Source organism: Patella vulgata, chromosome 1 (assembly GCF_932274485.2).
Source record: "Patella vulgata chromosome 1, xgPatVulg1.2, whole genome shotgun sequence".
In the NCBI taxonomy this organism is placed as follows: domain Eukaryota; kingdom Metazoa; phylum Mollusca; class Gastropoda; family Patellidae; genus Patella; species Patella vulgata.
The window spans coordinates 33899765-33916892 of NC_065879.2; positions in this window are offsets into that span (position 1 = coordinate 33899765).

Here is a 17128-nt window from a genome sequence, read left to right on the forward strand (position 1 = left end):
AACAACCATGCAGTTAAAAACAAAGAACTTCGTTACACATTATCAACGAAATTAATTTTGAAAACTGGTTAAAATATGATAAGAAAATGTACACTGTTTTGTTCCAACTGGGCTAATGAAGACAAATATACGCCATACAGTGTGCTGAGGGAAATTTGGCCTCACAGCGGCGCTACGGCCTACTCTTATATCGAATTCCAACTGCCAAGGGATCTCTTTCGTGCACTCCATGTGTACATCTTTTTTTGGTCCCATCCAAACGACTAGGCAACTGTCCTTGTCAGGCCCCCTTTCCTGTACCTCTGACAAGAAGAAACCTCAATAAACTTTCTCGGCCAACATCGGAGCGAACCCTCAACCTCCAGGCTAGCGAGCCAGGGTCTTACTCGCTTAGCCACCGTGACTCCCTCCTACTAAAGCAATGTGCTACGGGGTCGGGGTGGATGACCGTATGGTTGTATCACGTGCGCGTTGTATCATGAGGTCTGTCATTGAGTTCACTGGCGTGGTTTCGATTCCCCGGTTGTACGTGACAAGGAGTAGGGTCGACTGTCCAACCTTGTGGGTTTTCTGCGGGTCCTCCGGGTTTCTCCCACTGCTAAAGAGCCTTACACGCAAACGAATTATTGAAATAAAAATGAACCATACGTTAGTCCCCGAATGGCCTAGTTTGTGTCGAGTGGACGTTACCCCCCCCCCCCTTTCTCTCAAAGGGAATTTTTGCCAGGACAGCGGCACTACGGCCTACTCTTTCTTCGATGTCCAACTGTCAAGAGTTCTTTTACGTGCACGCCAATTTGTACACGGGACTATTCACTGACCTTTGCCAGGGTTACCACCCTGCACCACTGATAAGGGGGCGGGGGACCACGCTGGAAAATCCGATGAACTTTCTCGGACAACACCGGGATAGAAGACGGGACCCCTAGGTTAACGAACCAACGTCTTAGTCACTGAGCCACCACGGCTCCTACAGATGAATGAAACCGCAGCACTAAGAACGATTACTCATTTATTTTGGTGACGTTTCGAAGTATATTCTCTCAGCATTTCAAGTACAGAAACAATTGGGTCGGGAAATAATAATTACCTAGTTACTAAATGTCCCTGAAGGATTATTCCGGACATTTCTTCGTATTGAATACTGATAGTCATATATATCAACTTTGAAAAGAAATGAAATTGGGGTTAACGTCCTACTTTTCTGCTCCAAATGGATTATCCGAAGACGGCCACATGCCTTCCCGTGTGCCTTGTGGACGATTTAGCCCTTACAGCGGCGTTACGCCTACTGTGTATAGAATTTCCACTGCCAAGGGTTATTTTACATGTACACAAACGAGTAGACGAGTGGACCTCGGTTTTCCATTCTATCCAAACGACTAGACACTTTCACTTGCCAAGCCATTCGCCCTGCACTGCTGACAAGGGAAACCCAATGTTCCCAAAGCAAGCGCCTTGTTGAAGAGAGGACAAACCACGCTAAAAAATCCCCGTATCGAAGCTGGAATCTCCTGGTTGGTGTACTAGACACATACTCACTGAGCCTTATCTAGGGGCCGCAGGAAAAAGTCAAGGACTGGACTTTTGACTATAGAGAATGCCTCTGGTCTGACGATTTATCTAGCCGCACGGATAAGACGTAAAACAGTGATAGGTGTATACCTGTGCATGCACATGAAAGAACTTACTGGGCACTGCACAAGTAACCCTAAGTATAGTATATACATTTAAGCCACAGAAACATTTATTTGTAAAACAAATTATTTACAACGATAGAAATTAAAACGGACAAATAAGTCCCTCTTTAACAATAAATAAAGGTACATAATGTATTCACAATCTCAAAAATAGTTCCGGAAAGTATCTTAAGCATAAGTCATCGGCAAGTTTATATCATTTTTCTGTGGAATGTCTTTATACGTAAACTGGCAATCAATTTGTCGGTCAAGGGCCTGACTGTCATAAGGTAACGACGATGTTGGTGGCCCAGGCCAGGCACATGGCGGGGGACTTCCTTGCATCCAGTTTGTGTACCATAAGTAACTCTTGGGTATATTCCATGGTTGCCATGGTAATGATGATGCCTGTGAAAGATCTGTTGATTCCGTCTGGTATGAAGGCACCGGACTTATATCAGGAGTTGATTTTCTTTCATCGTCTGAAAAAAAAACAACAAAAAAAACCCCTGATGAATTGTTCGTTGTTTTTCATTGATCCCAAAGTCAAGTTTTCATTTAACCCATTCTCTTTAAACTACTCACAAACCTGTTTTCACCATGGTTAACCATGACATTAGTATTTTGTATTATTTCTGCAGACATTATACAAGTCCGTGCGATTAATGGCTATTTATTTTTTTATCCGACAAAATACCCAGCTGTGTTTGGCAAGCGACGTTCGAATATCGGAATTTTCTTTAAAAAGATCAAAAGTCCAAAATTTCCTTCTCCAGTTATCTTAAATTATTATACCACTTGCAGGATACCCGGCTTCGCTCGGGGGTCATAACTCCGAAACCGGAAGTGGTAGACTAACGCCACCTGGCTTATGTTACTCCCCGGTCCGAGCTACCCCTATACCCCAAATTTCAGACTCGGGGCAGATGTAGCCGCCAACCCCGAACAGACTTCGCTCGGGGGGTCATAACTCCGAAACCGGAAGTGGTAGATTAACGCCACCTGGCCTATGTTACTCCCCGGTCGGAGCTACCCCTATACCCCAAATTTCAGACTCGGGGCAGACCTAGTGTAGCCGCCAACCCCGAACAGACAGACTTCGCTCGGAGGTCATAACTGCGAAACCGGAAGAGGTAGACTAAGGCCACCTGGCCTATGTTACTCCCCGGTCCGAGCTATTCCTATACCCCAAATTTCCGAGTCGGGGCAGACCTTGTGTAGCGGCCAACCCCGAACAGACCGGCTTCGCTCGGGGGCCATAACTCCGAAACCGGAAGTGGTAGACTAACGCCACCTGGCCTATGTTACTCCCCGGTCCGAGCTACCCCTATACCCCAAATTTCAGACTCGGGGCAGATGTAGCCGCCAACCCCGAACAGACAGACTTCGCTCGGGGGTCATAACTCCGAAACCGGAAGTGGTAGACTAACGCCACCTGGTCTATGTTACTCCCCGGTCGGAGCTACCCCTATACCCCATATTTCAGACTCGGGGCAGACCTAGTGTAGCCGCCAACCCCGAACAGACCGGCTTCGCTCGGGGGTCATAACTCCGAAACCGGAAGTGGTAGACTAACGCCACCTGTCCTATATTACTCCCCGGTCCGAGCTACCCCTATACCCCAAATTTCAGACTCGGGGCAGACCTAGTGTAGCCGCCAACCCCGAACAGACAGACAGACAGACAGAAAGACAGACAGACAAACGACAGTCACAAATATATATATAGATTATATTAAATTATAATTCGCTCACCTTCGTCTGTTTGGGGATGGACTTTTGGTGCAACCCCTTTCCGCCATTTAGCTCTTCTATTCTGAAACCAGACCTAAAAGGAAAAGTACAAAGTTTGAAGTTAGATGACTATCAGGGATTCCTTCTTTTCTTATATACCACAAAAGGATTTAATAATATTATAGTAAAGTACATAATATGATGAAACGTAACATGTTTAGTAAAATAAGCCCCCCCCCCCCATGACCTCCGCCATTTTTATGAATGGGTTCTATACCGCAACACTCGATTGAACTACATTTTAAAGTATCATTACTACTTTCGTTATCTCCAGTAAATAGTAAAATATATACACATCGTAAATTGAAATTTGCAACGTCTAGGTATTTTTGTCTCGAATTAAGCACAAGATCCAAATTGCTACAGACGAAGATATCCAATGCGTTGTTGTCTCTTGAAACTAGATGTGTTGTCTCGTATCAGCAATTGAAAAGGGGAAATCCAAATTTTAGTAATTTGATTGGATAATATTAGGTTGATTTTAGTGCTTAGCCAATCAAAATTGAAATAACTACTAAAATTTGGATTTTATCTTTAGTTAAGATTTCGAGAAACAGGGCCCAGCTTTTAGAAATGGTTATGCGCATATTCTTTATTTTACCTGTACTCTTGCCTCTTGTAAACCAAGTCTTTGAGCTAATTCTTCCCGTGTAATAACGTCTGGATAGGGTGCTCTACGGAAAGCTTTCTCCATTTCTTCTAGTTGATGTGGGGAAAATGTAGTTCTGTGACGTGGTTTCTTATTTAAACACCGATCTAATTTATTAGCCGCCGATACGGAATTAAATCCCCATTCATTTACTCCATTTACGATGAAATCTGAAATAAAAATAACATCTGTATACAGTGACGATGCCAGGGGTGAGGATGGGTCTCCCCCCAGAAAATCTTCAAAAATTATAGGCGAAATAAAAGATTTTTTATTATGTTCTGTATAAGAAACACAATAAACAGAAATAATTGCAATTTAACGTCAATCAGAAAGATGTAAGCCTGGATATGACGAGCTGTATCATACTATCAACCCCAGCAACCATTGCCGCGGTCGTCACTAAGCACATTATAATTACAGGTCAGCCATTTTTCATCGTCAACAAATAATCGCAGGTGTACGGTTCATCGAGATATATCGTCGACTGGACAATCTTGTATTTGAAGCCCCAGTCGTTCGGATGGGACGGAAAACCGAGGTCCCGTGTATTACGTGCACGTAAAAGATCCCTGGACAATTGGAATTCGATATAAAAGTAGGTCGTAGTGTCGCTGTCCGGGCAAAGTTTCCCCCATAGCACACTGAATGGCGTATGCCCGTCTTCATTAGCCCAGTTCGGAGCAAAACAGTAGAACTTTAAACCCCATTTCATTTCATTTCTTATCTCAATTATATACAATAAGCATATATAAACATATAACATTATTTACACTTTTAAGTTTTTTTTTTATTATTTATGGAAAATAGACAGAGAAAAAGAAAACCGATATAATTAATTTTTTAAAGGGACAACATGGCAGAAAAAGGTTAAAGTTTGTGTTCAGGGCAAATAATGAAAATCTCACCGTTTTCTGTCATGTTGCTTATTAATTGTTGGTTTTCTTTTTTTTTAAAAAAATATTTGTTTAATTTCCTGATATAATAATACCTCTACCATATCACGACATTCGTGGTGTCCATTGTTTTAAAATATTGACCAACTCCATATACATGAAAATCAAATATTTCTAAGAAACAATCAGAACTTTTTGATCGGATCCGAATCTATGAGCAATCCTAAATGTTTGCCCTCCATGCAATTTCTTGACTTTTTTCGCCAAAATAAGAAAACAAAAGCGAATTATGTCGTTGCCTGGGCAAAATATTGCGCCTCGCGAGTCTTTAAAGATCCACAATATGAAATATAAAATGGAGTTAATTTTCAATAATATCATCTTCAACTACACTCGAGTATTAACAGGGTTAGAATTTTGGACGAGCACTAAAACGATACCCAGCAATACGTCGACTATTAAAGCTCCTAGCAATGGGAGGGCATATTATCGTCTGAAATGTGCATATCACTTTTGAAATCGTTTACACGATTGAGGCGTATTTCTGTCAATATAATTAATTCTTCAATTTAGACAAGTTTAACGCCAACGGGTGGGAACGTGAATTGCAGAGTATGCATAATGGAAAATCTAGCACAGACGTAGACCATATAAAAGTGCATCATCGGACAAACATTTCCACCCTTGCAAAATATTTCACCGAAATTTAAACAATCTAAATAGCGGACGCTTTATAATTTATTATCTATATACGATAAGGGTAATTATTGTTATATGGTTGTAATAATAGGAACTGTAGCGATCAGTGTCACACTAATAGATCCGCTACAGTATTGTGAGTCATGGTATAATTGGTTATAATATACCAGATGAACTATTCTCATCATGTTAATAGTTTAATCACGTTTATATATTTCAAAGGTATAGTTACTACAGTCCTTCTAACGTATAATATTAATACTACGTTTCGTTTAATTTAATTTCAATCTTCATATTACCGTAAGAACCGTGAAAGCAAACGCCAAGATTTTTAAAATTTCTCGATATTCTGCCCCCACCCCCGTTACTACATATCCCGGATTGTTTTTTAATACTTAAAGATGCATCATTCAAGAGCTAAATCTGCCGTTTGCAGGTCTATCTTCAGGTCTTAAATGTTATATAAATTATTATTTAGATATTTACTAACCTGCCAAGACCAAAATCAACTCTCGACCCCATCGAATGCTCGAGATTTCCAACGGATTTAAACACGAATTTAATTAAAACATGGATAATCGAGTCTCTGTTTACTATCGTTGTTACAGCATTAGAGATGACAATCGACACTCCGCTATTCTCCAAACATTTGACTTAAATTATCAAGATATTCCCTTTTCGTTATCTAGTTTTTAACTATTAATAAATAATGCATCTTTAGGTAACGATGTGTCATTGGCATTTGCCGCTAAGGTATCAAATTTAACACGGATAATCCACACTAATATGTACTAAGATTGATTATTTAACATTTAATTAAGAAATCAAAATCAAAATTGCAAAGCTAGATAATGTCCCGGTTTGGATTCAATGGGGTTTAAAACAGGCCTTTCATTAAATGTTCATGGACAACAAAATGGCGATGGGCTTATTGCATAACGAACAGCATAGACTGATAAAATTTCAATTCCACATATCTATGTAAACACTGAACGGAATTGATCCAGTATTGTACCGATATTCCTATTGGAGATCCTTCGTTCACAATTTATAGTTTACAAGTGATTCATATTGCTTAAAATGACGTATCAGGACGTCGTATGTTGCTAAAGAAAAGGTAAAATAATCAAAAAAAAATAATAACTCTGTAAACAAATTAGGGAGATTGAGATTTATATTCCTGGAACAAAATGTCTTATTTATTACATTTCTATCAAAGTCATCAACATTTCATAACAGAGCTTACTGGATAATTTAACAGCAGTAAAAATCAAATTCCTTGTCAAGACTCTGATTATTTTCGGTGTTGTTTATTTTACAATGTTTTGTGGACTTGAAAGATAGGGAAAAGTTACTAAAGAGAAATTAAACACCCCCCCCCCCCGAAAAACCCACTTCTTAGTTTCAGAACTAACTGTATTCACAAAATTATCTTATTTTTCACCTTAATGCATACCCGATACTACAGTCAAAATGCAAAGACATAATTTTAGTGAAAAAATGATGCAATCTATAAGATAAAATCTGTAACGATTTTCAGTTTTCTTTAATCTAATGGACATTTTATTTGCATTTCTCTCCCATTTTTCGCCAACAAAATGTCCTTTTTTTCAAAATAATGTTTCGTTCATATGGTTAATTATATGAAGATTTTGCTGAATTATGTTTTCCCAACAGTTCGTAGAACTGATAAAATACTGTTGATATAATGTTCGGGGATCACGTGGCTAAGTGGGTAAGACGCTAGCTCGCTAGCCTGGAGGTCGGGTGTTCGATCCCTGCATTGGCCGAGAAAGTTCATCCAGATTTTCCGGCGTGGTTCTCCCTTGTCAGTGATGCAGGACGGAGGGGCTGACAAGGAAAGCTGTCTAGTCGTTCGGATGGGACGAAAAACCGAGGTCCCGTGTACACATTGGCGTGCACGTAAAAGATCCCTTGGCAGTTGGAATTCGATATAAGAGTAGGCCGTAGTGCCGCTGTTCGGGCAAAATTTCCCTCATAGCACACTGTATGGCGTATGCCCTTCTTCATTAGCCCAGGTTAGGAGCAGAACAGTAGGACGTTAAACTCGATTTCATTTCATTTCGATATTATGTTCAACAAAAGATAAAATTATATGGGTTAACAGTAATTTTTTTTATGAGACCTTAATAGATAGGAATTTCTAAGGATCAATGTGGACCTAGAACTATAGAGGAGAATGATTTATATATACGCTATGTTTGATTCAAAAAGAAACACGGGGTACTTATTGATGAATAAGACGAGAAATCCACAGCAACACATTAAAAATTCAATATTTTATAGGACGTAATTTAATAATAAAAGATATATAAATAAGATCAAATCAATAAGAGATAAGTTAAAACCAATAAATGATAAAATAAAACCAATAAATGATAAAATAAACGCAATAAAAACCAATAAATTAAATCATAAAACACATTGAGGATAAGTTAAAAACTAGAAAGCTAGATAAACTAAGTTTGATAAACGCCAAGTTAAAATCAATCGAGGATAACAAAATAAATAAAACTAATAAAAGACGAGGGAGTTAAAAGGGATGAATTAAAACAAATCACGCTTATAGTCCAAATCAATAAACGATAAGATAAAACAATTAAACAATAATACAAAACCAATTAACGGTAAGAAATAAAACAACTAAAAGTTAAAACCGGATAATAAAAGATAAGTCAAATGATAAAACCAATCAATATGAGTTAAACAGTGAGAAGTTAAAATCAATAAGAGTTAAGATAAATTCCATAAACTGCAATCAATAAGCTCAAATAGGAGATTATGACCTAACAACTGATCAATTATAAAAAATACGCCGTAATTTAAAACCATTTACGATTAGTTAAAATATGTTAGCGATATGTCCGAAATAATAAGTTAAAATCAATAAGTGATAAGTTCTATTTGATAAACGATTATCGATAATCAATAACGAGAGAATTTTGATATGAAATGAGTAAAACAAAAGTGTGTTTACTCAAATGAATATACACTTAGATTTTTCTAGAAAGATTTTATTTTTAAAAAAAAAGTAACCATAAATGAAAAGTCGATCCTATAAATTGATACTAATTAGATAATGATGATTAGTAATTAATAAAAGGATATCAATATTTGTAATTGATTGAATTAATTTAAAAAGTTCCTCACCCTTTCTACTGTCCGTATACATTTTTAGGCAAAGTGAAATCTGTGACACAACTTCGCTCACTTGCTGGCAACTAACAACAAAAACTTGTACGACTGAATAGTCAGCTTATTTATATGATGGTGTGGTCGACAGAAGCAATGAAGTCATTTCTAATAACCTTCTATTATGGTCGCTTCATGCACGAGAGAAAAATTCGGCTGAATTTAATTGATCCAAAGTGCTCTATTAATTTCGTCATCAGCGCCAGCGATAACCTTTTCACAATAAAAACTGCCAAATCTTAGACCTCCGCCTTAATTGACAAACTATTTTTGACTACAAATTTAATTGGAGTTTAATTTCGGGCTAGAAATCGGGACCCAGGTTTACATAATATCGGCTTCTGTTTGTTCATATACATGTACACTCATGTAGGCAGGAGTCGCGTGGTTGGCGTGTGTGACCTCGGGGGGTCAAACACACTATTCTACGTCTTGTTGAAAGTGGCCTGACTGTCGCCTTCACACGAGCCGATGAGGGAAATTTATGAGCGCTTTTTGTGGTGGATAGTGATCATTAAATTAAAGCTTAAACTGCAAGTTGACCTTTTCCTCTGTTATTTGTCCACTGCTAATGACGGTCACCACGGGCAAGCGGACAAGACACAGGAAGAAGTGGTCACTGTATTGTTTATGTGATGCTTATTACAATAGCTTTTGTTATCGACATCCATCGCCAGTAAACAAATCGTGTCCACCCCCAAATCGCCGAGACTATAAAATTCTAGGCTTTACCCGCATCGCTCCTAATAGATTGTAATTGTCCTTTCGTTTTTCATGTTCAAGTGGTTAGTTAACGATGCAAGGCAGGTGTTGCGACAGACACTAAAATTAAACCTCAAATATTGTAGTATTTGTATTATTACTAATCAAACAAGTTTGAAAGGGTGGAGACAGTTTTATGTAATTATAATAATAGATTGCCCCTTGGGTCGAATGTGACTGCAAGTCGTAAAATAGTCGGTTTTGGTTTCAGAATCGCTTATTATTTGTAACATATCTTCTGGATCAGTATCTTGAATAGCAGGGCAATATTCTTATAGCCGTGATTATCATTTGTAAAAAGATAACTCATTATGTATAGTAAAATTCGTAAAAAATCTTCAACTAATATATTATGCTTTCTTTATTTTGATACACTGATATTTATTCTATATTATAACTAACTTCGGTTATATTGCATATTCCTGAAGCAATGGCCCGAGAAATCCCTCTCTGACCATTGCTGGATTGGCTTCTGATACTTGAGCTTTTTAAGCGGGTGTGTCTGTTCTTCCCGTTAAATCAAATCTATCCCAAGTACAGCAATGAGACAGTCCTTCGTTTAATCTGGGATCTTCCCTAAAACTTTGGACAGTGATTTAAGGTATTAAAAATGATGAAAGTATTGTTCGTCTCCAAACATAGTATTGTTAACATTGTATCCGTATTGATAGCCTCGTTTGTCACGCAATTAGTTTTTCTGCAATATTTTGTTATGCACTGGTTAATTGGGCATAAGAAAATCGTAGTCATGACCTAATGTTAGCTGTTGGTTGTTAATCGGACTATTGAATAGTCATACTTTGGAACAGAAATTTGCTTCCATTACAGCAGTGTTAAGTGGGATTAGCTCTAATCAAACGAAACACTGCGAGGAGTATGGTTATATTGATACACAGATATTTATGCTTTATTTATATTAATACACTGATAGTTATGCTTTATTTACATTAACACAAGTCATATTATTATATAGATATTTATGCTTTGTTTATATTATAATCTTATATGCATTATTTATATTAATAATCTTATATGCATTATTTATATTGATACATGTATAATGCTTCATTAAAGGGCCCATGGCTCTATTCTTTGGAACCTTAAATGGGTCTAAAAGTAATTTATAATCAATTTTAAAAATATTTATTGTAATTTCTAATCAATTAGGTTCCGTGAAATACATAACAGTCCAATTTGAACGAAAGTCGTTTACGCCTGTATTCCGTATGTAAATGAGCTTCACCGTAGATCCCATATACAGTATATTTTCTAATATGCTAAGTTCTATTATGCATTTGTCTATAATGCGGAATGGAGAAGTGTAATGTGCAAAATAACTATTATACTGTATTTTGTATTATTGAAAAGTGTATTCTGTATTTCAACACTGTGACAATGGTATTGTGGAGCAATGGAAATTGCAAATTGTAAAACTAAATACGTATTTTGAACTGTTGACATATGCAGTTTGTACGGTGAACACTGAAATAATATTGGCAACTCTATCCTTCCATATGAACAAACATTACTGAATTCACACGAAGTATATGGACCATTTCAAATTTTTCTCGGAATTCGATTGTTTTAAACTTGAGCAAACCTAAATTTATAAGAATGGTATAGTGAAACATTCTTCATAAAGTTTTTTTTCTGGAGTGGATGCAATTGGGTAATTATTAGAAAGCATCTTTATATCTCGGTAGAAATCTAGATTCAAAAGTGATACTAAGCTTGTATGCGAGTTAATTTCATCCTCATCGTATAGAAATATAGAAATCGAAAAAGGGAAAAGCTGATGCTTCAACTTTGGCTAAAGGAGTTTGGAATGCAGTCACAATTTTTCCTTTGTAGTACTGAAGGGCACCTATGGGACAAAGCGCCACTCATTGTGGGCAAAATTTCGATTTAGGCCCCGAGGAAAGAAAGCGACTCATTTGTGCCGTCAGCTTTCAGTCGCCATTTCATGATCGGAATATGATCGGAATCAGCTGCTCTGACAGTAGCTCGCTCAGAGCCTGTTGTAGAAGTGCGAGGCCCAGTTTGGGAGGCCCGAAGTTACTGGATATGAATACGGGGCAGGATATGAATAACTTTAACTAGGCCTATATTCATTCATATATTTTTCTTGTAGCCATCAATACCTGAAAAATAACAATACCTGACAGTTGGTAAGCTGCAGGACTCCTTTCTAGTGGGGTGCCAATTTAGGAAAATTGGTCAAAACCTGCCTTGAGCCCGCTTTAAACGGAGTCGAACTTGTTTTTATTGTCTCGAGAGACCGCACTTATTTACAAAACATTTTTTATAAAGCTTATACTTTCATTGGTCGACGAACAAGTTAACTCTTCAAAATAATGTCGAACTCAAAAAGCTAGAGTTCATGAAAAAAAAAACCCAACAAAAAAAACAAAACAAACAAAAAACAACTGTTTTGGAACTTGATGATTTTCGATACCATAGTAGCCAATTTGATGTTGCGGGACGTCGAAACGATATTATATGGTATTTATTAAAAACAAATAGTTGAAAGCACTGGCCGAGACTTTTCAGCGAAGTGTATTAGCGTGCCATACGAAAGTTACTTGTAATTGCATTTAGATAATATGGTGTAAGTTTTTAAATTAAAACGTATCCCGTACAAAAGTATAATGGTGAGATTTGGTACCGGACTTTGAGATATTTCTCCACACGTTAATGCTATCTTAGATGTAGCATGTTTCGTTTCCCGGCAAACTATGTTTTAAATAACATACGAATGTACATTTTATGATGTACTGCTTTATACCACGGAAAGCGCACTAATCTGATTTTGAAGGAGGAAGCTTTGTCGTCCGACGACCCATATTTCTATTGCATACGCAAATAATTTTATCATGCTCAGATTATACCCCCCCCCCCTCCCAACACACCCACCGACATAGACGATGGCATATGTCTCGTTGCCTGGCAACTATATTTTCGATATTGCATTTTATATCTTTCTAATTTGTAACATATGAAATGCACTAATTCGATTTTAAATTATTCTATCAATATATGCATTTTATGACCACACCCCTAGACGGTGAAACAAATGATATATATAGAAGATATATGAGTAGGAAAAGGAGAATTTATCATTGAATGTGTAATGTGTGAAGAACGTTAATTGGTGATGAGTTATGAATAGCATGACATTTTCCGCGTCGCCCGCCTGGATCTATTATTATTTTGTATAGTTTAGTTAGCATTTAAGTGACAAATCCTTTGGAGGTACCCAGTCTAAATAACATAGACAAAGACCAGTCGGAAATTAAAGCGTATTAAATTTTGAACTATATCGACATTTAATTGTCACAAAAGATCAAATATGAATTGAAAGGTATAAAAAAACTTGAACACACCTTCCTAAAATTGCAACTAAATTTAGGAAGTATTAAATTATATGTTGGCCATTCATTACAATGTGTCCCTCTTTTCGTTTAACAAACTGCGAATAATGCTATAATTAATATAATACTATGATATAATACTATGAAATGACATAGGGTTTAACGTCCTACTGTTCTGCAACGACTGGGCAAATGAAGACGGGCATCTGTCATATAGTGTGCTGTTAGGGCAATTTTGCTTGGACAGCCGCACCACGGCCTACTCATCGAATTCCAACTTCAAAGAGATCTTTAACGTGTACACACAATGGGACCTCGGTTTTTAGAGACTCACCGGAACGACTATACGTTGTCCCTTGACAGACCCTCTGTCCTGCAGAAACGAATACTGATGCAGCGAAGAGTGTATGGAAATTGTGTTGGATTGATAAAGAAGAAAAATGTGTTACAATCACGAAGAAGGGGGCTAAAAGTATAACTACTACTGCATTGTCGATATGTGATACTTACTATTAAAGTAGCCACGGGAACACGGATTCATTTCAGTTGTTGAAGAAATGAAATGGGATTATACGCCCTATTTTTTTGGTCTCTCACTGTGATATGAGGGAAATTTTGCCGTGCAGTGGCACAACGGAATACTCTTATATCGAATTCCAACTGCCAAGGGTTCTTTTACTGTAAAAGTGCATTAAAGGTTGAATGGGCGGGGGGCGACCAATTTTGACATTTAGTCCAAAAATCATCAGAAAAATATATATTTTGACACAGGTTTCGTAGATGTACCTAAGATGTCTTGAAAACCAATTTTGGCGGTAATGTGAACAGCACCCCCTGGTGGTGGCCCTAAAAGCACTATTTAAGAGTTGTGTTTTGGGGATCCAGATCATATGTGGACTGATAGGAAGTCAATACCAGAGAGTCCAAAAGGCTGAAAGTTGGTCAGCCCTGTCCATGCAACATTTAATGCACTTCTCCAGTACAAGCATAAAATGGGTCAAACATAGATTCGATCAGCTCCTTAATGTCGCTTGTTTTTATCTTTTTGGCCACTGCATCATCGCTCTCATTCGACTTCATCCTCAAAATTAATTCTACCGTCTTTATACTAGTTATTTTAGGCCACATTTTGAAGCAATTCTAATATTTGTCCAAATATATTTTCTGGTTATTGTGTCGGTTTGAAGGTTGGTTTCTATAAGAATAGGCCACGACTCGCTGAATCCAATGAGCTTGGGTATCCCCCGCCCCCAAAAGTTACGGCGAATTCCGCTAGGAAGCCAAATACAAAATGGGGCCCATTTTTGAGAGAAAATCGCAAAGTCCCCTACATTGGTTTTTGTGATCCCCTAATTCGGGTATTAACATAAAATATTTTTCGCCCAAAGCTATTCCAGTATGACCACTATATTCACTATGACTGTCACGTTTGGCAGGACATTTCGAAATGAATGAGGTTTAACGTCCTACTGTTCTGCTCCAACTGGGCTAATGAAGATGGAGGGACATTTCGATGTCAGTTACTATAGTATTGTGATGGTGAGGTTTTCGAGGTAACCGAATTCATATCTGAACTGCTAAATGTACTATTTTCTTCCATGATCTCCTGGACATAATCTAGATATTTTGTCGAATTTGAGTTCGGTCATGGCACATTTTGCGGTTATGATATTAATTTGCCCACCTCAAAAACCTACCATTTGACGTATTACACCACCATATCGTTAACATCGAAATTTCCCGCCAAATGTGGCAATATTTTGAATAAAACCGTCATATTGCAATACTAATTTGTATTGGCATCAACCGGATTCTGAATCTACACATATTAAAGATATATAAATACATCAAAAGAAATTAGGTGGACTTTATATCAGGGCCCACGACAGAGACATCCGGGCCCTAGGACAAGCAACTCGGCGAAACGTTTTGAAAGATACGTAGTCTCTAGCGTCACTTGGCATACATCTGGGATTACTGGAGGTAACTTTGCTAAAGCACATTGGTCGGAAAAAAGTCCACAATTGGCAAAAACAGCGAAAAACATGGAGATTTTAAGCGTCTAATGAAACGAAGACGAAAGTAAAAGTTTTCCTTTTAGTTTCTTTTTTAATGATCGGATACCTGTCAAGCTACCTAGAGCGATCATGGTAGCGTTCTTCAAGTCCGGATTTGGCCCGGATACCTTGACGATAACGATAGCTTCAAACGGAATCTTACCAATGCCTATGTACCCACATTCAGAAAAGTTACCGGTTTTCTTCTACTTTACGATCAAGTAACAGTGTATTTTTTATTACTTTATACAAATGCTTTTTAAAACATTACCCGGCATACTTTCGGGGTCCTCTAGGCTCCGGGCCCCTGGACAAGTGTCCCAACTGCCCCCCCTCTCACGGACCCTGCTTTATTTCCTTCGCTAGGCTTAACCTGGTATTTGACTACCGGACTAGTACCATTACCCTTGCTCAACAGGAAAAATACATCCCAACACACTTTCAGTTAGATCCAATGGCAAAACCTAAAAAAATCGGGTAGACCAATTTTCACCTTTTTGATCTCACTGGTATTGACTTCCTGACTGTCCACACGATCGGGACCGCCAAAACGTAACTCTTAAGTAATGCTTTTCGGACACTATACCGCCAAAATTGGTTTTTGTTAACACTTCTCGAGCACACCAGGTCAAAATATAAATCCTTATGATGATTTTTGGGATTAACATACTTCTGTCCACCAGTACCTGATGGCGATGTAGTATTCATTGTGCTTACTGTGTGGTTAATGTGAGCGGTGGACAGATTTTAAAATTTAGCTTTGATAGTTGTATATAACCATATATCAATCAACAGATTTGTCAACATGACATGAACAGTCACCTTACAGCTATTTCTTACTAAATAGGACATATTTCGCCAAGAACCACACTGTGAAAATGTAACCATAATTTGAGGGGTATCGGGTAAATTGGATGCAATATCGACGATATTTATAGTGAAATGGAGGAAATACTTATCGGTACTTCATCTGAATATCATTGAACGTACTTATGTAAAATAAGTGTCCCAAACCGATAATCGATGTTTTGATACAACGGGTAAAATTGAAATTCATAAGAAATGAAAAGAGATGTTTGTTCTGGGTAACTGACATTTTAAGAGGAATATAATTATTTAATACGTAACCATGGCCACTATACATTTGAGAACGCATTCCATTTCAGCATGCAATGGCCCCTCTGGCATTCCAAAATATCGTTCCGTTTGCTTTAATTGAAGATATGTGGCTAAAAATTATAAGCTTTCATTATTCAAAATTACATATTGTCTCATATCCCATCAAAACCAAATAAAAATCAAATTTACAATTATGTCATAACTTACGAGAAAATATCACATAAAAGACCTAACCCACATACCTGTGCGTTTAGACATTACAGCAGTATTGCGCTAAAATATGATACAAATTGTTGATTTTGTCGAATATTTCAGTATTGTAATGTGTGTTTGAGTTAGTTGTATTTTACGTCCGCTTCCACAGAGGTGATATCGCAGACAATCAGTATTGTAAAGTAAACTTCTCTTTTTATACGCCCACGTCCCGGAGTAACCCACCTTTTCTGAAACCCCGTGTATGCGATAGAAGATATAGATTTTAAGTGATTTGTTTTTCAAACCCTATAAATTTTCGGCGTTCCAAATACTTTGTAACGCGATAGAAGCTACATATTTCAATGGGTGTTTTCTTCCAAATTTGATGTGAAGCCTTAAGGTTGTGAATTGACGGGCCCCATAGATTTTATACGTTCCACGAATTTCCGTTATGCATACCACTGTCAGTTTTCGCAATTGATTATTTTGGATTTATTGAATGAGTTTCTGTAGTTCACATCATCTTAAGACCTATTGCTTACTTTCGGTTCCTAGATATTTTCTGTTTCTATTTTGAGGGTAGGGTAGGGTAGCGGAGGGGGGAGGGGGGAGGTTTAGTATTAGGATTATGATTAGGGTAGTCAAAGTCTACACACCGGATTGTACACAAAGGAGACTTGAGACTTAGAAGAGTA